The sequence below is a fragment of the Lissotriton vulgaris genome, unplaced genomic scaffold (genome assembly GCF_964263255.1).
Source record: "Lissotriton vulgaris unplaced genomic scaffold, aLisVul1.2 SCAFFOLD_338, whole genome shotgun sequence".
Taxonomy (NCBI): domain Eukaryota; kingdom Metazoa; phylum Chordata; class Amphibia; order Caudata; family Salamandridae; genus Lissotriton; species Lissotriton vulgaris.
The window spans coordinates 1596951-1602939 of record NW_028243158.1 but is presented as its reverse complement, the minus strand read 5'-3'; positions in this window follow the sequence as shown (position 1 = coordinate 1602939).

Sequence of the window (5989 nt, the reverse complement as noted above, 5' to 3'; positions counted from 1 at the left end):
CCGTTTGATTAGCCGGGTCACCTGACCGCTGACCACTATGATGGGTGGGTGTACAGTGTATAACATCACACAATCCTGAACACTAGAACGTTTTCCAGCAGGACTTTACAGAAGGGACCCAGACGCTCATGTTTGTGACCCAGAACCTCTGCACTTCCAGTGTGGTGATGATATAAGAGAGCGAACCTCATAGAGCCGCCTCCAACAAGCTTTGGCAAGCCAGGCCTTATTCCAGTTCCTACAGGGACCTTTCTATCAGTTATTTCAGCCTTGGGTATGAAAGCTTGAGGTGTTCATCAATGCCAGGTGTGCCAGATGCTCCTCCTCACAGAGATGCAGTTCCAAAACTCAGGAGTCACTTTCTGATCCCATCTTTCACACTTCCTGTGGGGCAGCTCTCCTCATAAAGAGTTCTAACACAGAGCTGATTATTGACTGTTTTTGAGACTGGCACCGCCTAGGGTGACCAACCCTTCGTAAATTTCACGGACCGTCCGTTAATTGAAAGTCGCATCCGTTGTCCGTGACGATCCCTCTTATGTAAACCTTTTGTGCACAATTTGGGGTGTGACAGCGACCTCCACTGCTTACCTCCTAGAAGCCTCAGTGTTCTGAGAGCTCCCTGCTAGGCCGCCGTGCACACCTTTGTGCTCAAGAGCAGCCCCTCCCCAGCCACTCACAGACTGTGATGGACCCATTGTTCTTCTGTCTGCCGGCTGATTGTGGCATACAGATTGACACTATGGGGCCAGTCTGGGTAATAAAGGCATGTGGTGTGCCTGAGGCAAGGAAAAAAATGTAACATATTAGATTGTATTGTATTGTAATTACATTTATATAGCGTTTACTACACCTGATGAGGTGTCAAAGCGCTTTTTCGACGAGTAGAACGCTACTCTGGAACCAATAAAGGATTAGCGTTGAGTTAGTATAGTGAAATATGAAAGTAGTTTGAGTGGTGGATATTAGTCAGTTATTTGGATTCAGAAGGATAGCGGAGGGATAGAAGAGGGAAAAAGGTTTGCATTTATATCATGCTTGTTACCTCTGATGGGTAGTTATAGCACTTTTTTTTGGAGAGTAGCACGCTACTCCGGAACCCATAGAGGATTAGTGGGGAATTAGTATAGTGAATATGAAAGTAGTTTGAGTGGTGGATATTAATCAGTTATTTAGATTCAGAAGGATAGCGGAGGGATAGAAGAGGGAAAAAAGGTTAGCATTTATATAGCGCTAGTAACCCTTAATGGGATGTTGAAACACTTTCTTGGTGAGTAGCACGCTACTAGATGGAAGTAACATTGTCCAGTTACTTTTAAAAAACAAGCATATGCAATCGGTCATGCATTTGTACAAGTTAGAGCTTTTGGCATTGAAAAAAACAATGTTTACCTAATATAAACTTATTTTGACTTGCACTTATGTTTGTTGTCTATTTACTTATACATTATTGCCCAATCTCATCTGATGTGTCTGTTAAACTTACCTTTTTGTCCCAAAGTTTTGTCCTGAATTTTGACCTTCTGTCCTGAATTTTTGTCCTGAATTTTGAACTTTTGTCATGCCTTTTTACGCTCACCGTCCTGAATTTGCAACATGCCAGTTGGTCACCCTAGCACCGCCCTCCCCGTCTCAGGGCACCGCCGCCCTCCACCGACCTGGCACCGCTGCTGGCGGATGGGTGCCCGCGCGAGGATCGCGTGCGCCCTGCGCTCGAGCCGCCACGCGGGCAAAGCGCAGTGAACTAATTACTTCACTCCTGATTAAGGAGACTAATTGATTCGGCATCCACACTGCTGCCGCTTCCAGTTGACTCCGAGCCAGCGCTTCTCTGCTGAGACGTTTGCGTGGCGGGGTCAGCCGAGGACGTGGACTCAGCCCCCGCCACAGCCAAGGACATGGACTCAGCCCCCGCCACTTTAGAAAAGCAACACCGACTTGTAAGGTGTGCCATCCTCGGGTAATTACAGGGGGCAGCAGAGATGAGGGTATGGGGTCGCACAGGGTAAGCTCAGCTGCCACTTAATGTATGGAGCTAAACTTATTTCTCAGCTTGAGGCAGCGGTTTATATAACTAATCTGCTTTAGGTTTCATGGAATCTTGCTAATATGTTCATGCATTTGTGGTATTTATGTATGTTCACTCACCCACTGATGTGTGAGACAAGCGTCGGGGCGTGCACACACATATATTCAATCTTCCAATCCTGAGGTGCAGTTTAACCCCTTTCCGCTGCCTCGGCTCGCGCCGCTGCTTATAAATTGATTTAAGGCTCAGACCGCGCAGGACTATCCCTCTTTCATCTTTCGCAGGCCGTCGCCCCGGCACCGCGTGCGTCTGAAGCTGCATCGAACCCAGAGAGCCCGAAAGAAGAGCTCTTCAGTGAAACTGTGGGCAGAGGGGGATACAACTGGGTACCCCCAGGTGAGGCTGGATGCCCACAGGTTATTTGAGATGGTAATTTGAGGAGTGCAGGTCCCCTATGAAACTACTGCTGCTATATTAAGAAAAAAAGACGTAACGTTTTGCAAGTTACTGGGGAACTTCTAAATTCTCAAAAAAAGAAATGCACTCACATTGTTTCCATGTAAATAGTCAAACGTGTGCTTATTAGAGTGGAGCAGGTTTTTAATTTGCCTCATATCGGTGAAACTACTCAAGGTGCAGGCCCGGGCCTAAGAGTCAAAGCGCGAGCCGAGCCGAGCCAGGGAAAGAAATATCAGGCAAATCATACAAAAGATGACATTTCAAATTTTGAGAAGATGCTGTAAAAATTCTAAAATGTTCTATATTTAACATGCATTTATTTGTGCATTCGATTTAGTACGTTAGGCTGCATTACTGCAGTTAGTAACATTTATTAAAAGTATTACCTCTAAATGTGCACTTAGAAAAGTTAGGATTCTCTCTCCAGAGTGGCCTTTTGTTGTTGTCATGGTGGGAAACGGTGCGGCTCCTTGCTACGCTAATCTTTATGTATCGTTTTGACTGGACATCAGAATTGGCTTGAGAATATAATCATATTTCGGAGGTACACAGATTATATATTTCTTATATGGAAGGATGATCAGGCAGATTTGGAATCAGCTATTGATACTTTATTTATTTATTTTTATTCATAAAGTTTTATATAACGTGAACAAGATCCCGAAGGATGTCAGAGCGCTTTACAAAATGATGGAGGCAGGAAATAAATGAAATATCGGCATTAGAATAAGAATAACAGAACAGAACAATTACATGACAAAGAGGTAAGAGGAGATAAATACAATAACTTACATAGCGTGCTCAGCAGGGAACAAACGGTAGGGTCAGTAAAGTAGCCTCCAAAGAAGGTCTCACGGTTGTAAGGTCAATGACTTAGAGCAGAAAATCCTATCCCATTCAAGATAAGAATTTGTTCATCAGGAGTCTTTTAGTTTCCAATTTGAAAGCAACCGTGGAGGAGATTCTGCGTATTTCCAGTGGAAGAGAGTTCCAGATCTACGGGGCAGCACCGGAGAAGGCTCAGTGGCAAGTTCTCTTTTTGCTTAAGATCTGTGGTTTCAGGAAGAAAGAGTTAGCACTTCTTGAGGGTCTACCGCCTCCAGATAATTTGAGCTTTTGCACTAGACACGCTAATGAGAAAATTGGGCTTCCTCACAACCTGAAAGATTACACTCCTTGATGTGGAACTAACAGTACAGAACCTGCAGTTAGACACCAATGTTTTTGTAAAACCTACTGTCGGAAATAACCTACTGCATTACAAGAGCTTGCATCAGATGGCTCTCAAAAGACATCAACCTTATTCACAATTGTTAAGAGTAAAACTAATTTCATCTACTGAATGGCAATATAAGAATATCAACGAAAACATAATTACAAGGCTCAAACAAAGAGGATATGCGAACAATGTCTTACAACCAGCCATAGCCAGAGCTGAAACAAAAGACAGGATTCAACTACTTCAAGGAGAGAAACACAAAGAACTGTGTTTGTATCGAAATACTCTGCCAGAAGTCAGAAGGTAAAAAACATCATTTTAAAACATTGGCCAATGTTACAGACTGGAGTCGAATTTAAAGGCATCTTAAATTACCAGCTTCTTTGTTCTTATCATAGGACAAAAAACCTAAAAGAACTATTATCCCAAACAATGGATCACACCGATCAGACTCACAAAGGAACTATGGGCCCGATTCACAGAATGAACTTAAGACTCAATCCTAAACTTACTACTATTTTGGCATTCACAGAATGAACCTACTACTTTTGGCATTCACAGAAGTTAGGATTTTGTCTTAGGTTTGTCTTAAGACACACTTAAGACAGACTTAAGACAGATTTAAGACAAAATCCTGACTTAAGTCTGTCTTAAGTTTGTCTCAAGAGGAACGTAAGACAAAATCCTAACTTCTGTGAATACCAAAAGTAGTAAGTTCATTCTGTGAATACCAAAAGTAGTAAGTGCATTCTGTGAATACCAAAAGTAGTAAGTGCATTCTGTGAATACCAAAATAGTAGTAAGTTTAGGATTGAGTCTTAAGTTCATTCTGTGAATCGGGCCCTCAAACCTTGTTATAATTGTTCAAGCTGTAACAACTTTATAAAAGGTACCACCATTATGCACCCAGTTCAAGGAACTCCCATGAAGTTACAAACCACAGCCACCTGTGATTCTAAGAATGTTTATTATGTGTTAAAGTGCCCATGTGGATTGGCATATGTGGGCAAAACTGAACGGAGAATGAAGGTGACGTTCAATGAACTTACGAGCAATGTACATACCAAGAATGCCAAATTAACCATTGGGGTACATTTTAGCACACACAACCATAATGTGAGCCAACTTAGGTTTTTAATATTGGAAAGAGTATCAATAAAGGAAGGTACAAAGGAAAACAAATATCTTCTCCAAAGAGAAATCTACTGGATGAAACATTTGGACTCTTCGGCCCGAAGTGACTCAATGAATGATTAGTGCTTAGTTGCTATCTGTAACTCTTGTTGACATCATGTTGATCTTTTTCAGCAACAATGTGCTCTTTATCATGATTTATATGTGGCCTTCTGCAGATTACCCTTTACTTTGAAGTTATTTTCGGTGCATTCTAGTATTAACGCTTTTATTTAATTGTATTTTTTTCATTATTTCTTGCCCATGTCATTTGATAGCACAACACACTGAATAAAATGGTACCATAGATTGGTTTTCCACCATTGTGGCATCTTCACTTCAACCAGTCTTAGAGTTTCATTCAAGTTTATTTCTATTTCTATATGTTATGTACCTGGGTTCCCCTCATATGTACGGCTGCGTAGAACTCCGCGGTTCACTCAGCGTTCACTTCCATGGACGCGTTCGAACTAAGAATTATCTTAATTGCAACTGTATAATGTTAGTGGTGTCACCTCGGTTTGATTTTATTCAGTATTTTTCCTATATATTTTTTGTATTTTCATGCACAAGTTTGTAATCAGGAAGGTTTAACCGCTTAACCGCGGTGTCAATTCCGCCACGGTGCGGCAGTTTAGCGGAATAGCGGAATTGGCTAATGGACATTCGCAGCACTACGGAGGTAGTGCTTGCGACGGCCATTGGCCGAAGAACGCACGCAAAGGGTTATTTTATTTGAGAGTTTAGTTCAGGCAATGTTTACATAATCTCTGTTTCACTGTTATTTCACTTTTAGTTACAAAGTTCTTGCTCCATTTTAGATTCCCGATTATCCTTTACAGTTGTTCACATAGGGCCTGATTCACAGAATGAATTTAAGACTCAATCCTAAACTTACTATTAAGTTTGTCTTAAGACAGACTTAAGACAGACTTAAGACAAAATCCTAACTTCTGTGAATACCAAAAGTAGTAAGTTCATTCTGTGAATGCCAAAAGTAGTAAGTGCATTCCGGTGAATGCCAAAAGTAGTAAGTGCGTTCTGTGAATACCAAAATAGTAGTAAGTTTAGGATTGAGTCTTAAGTTCATTCTGTGAATCGGGCCCACA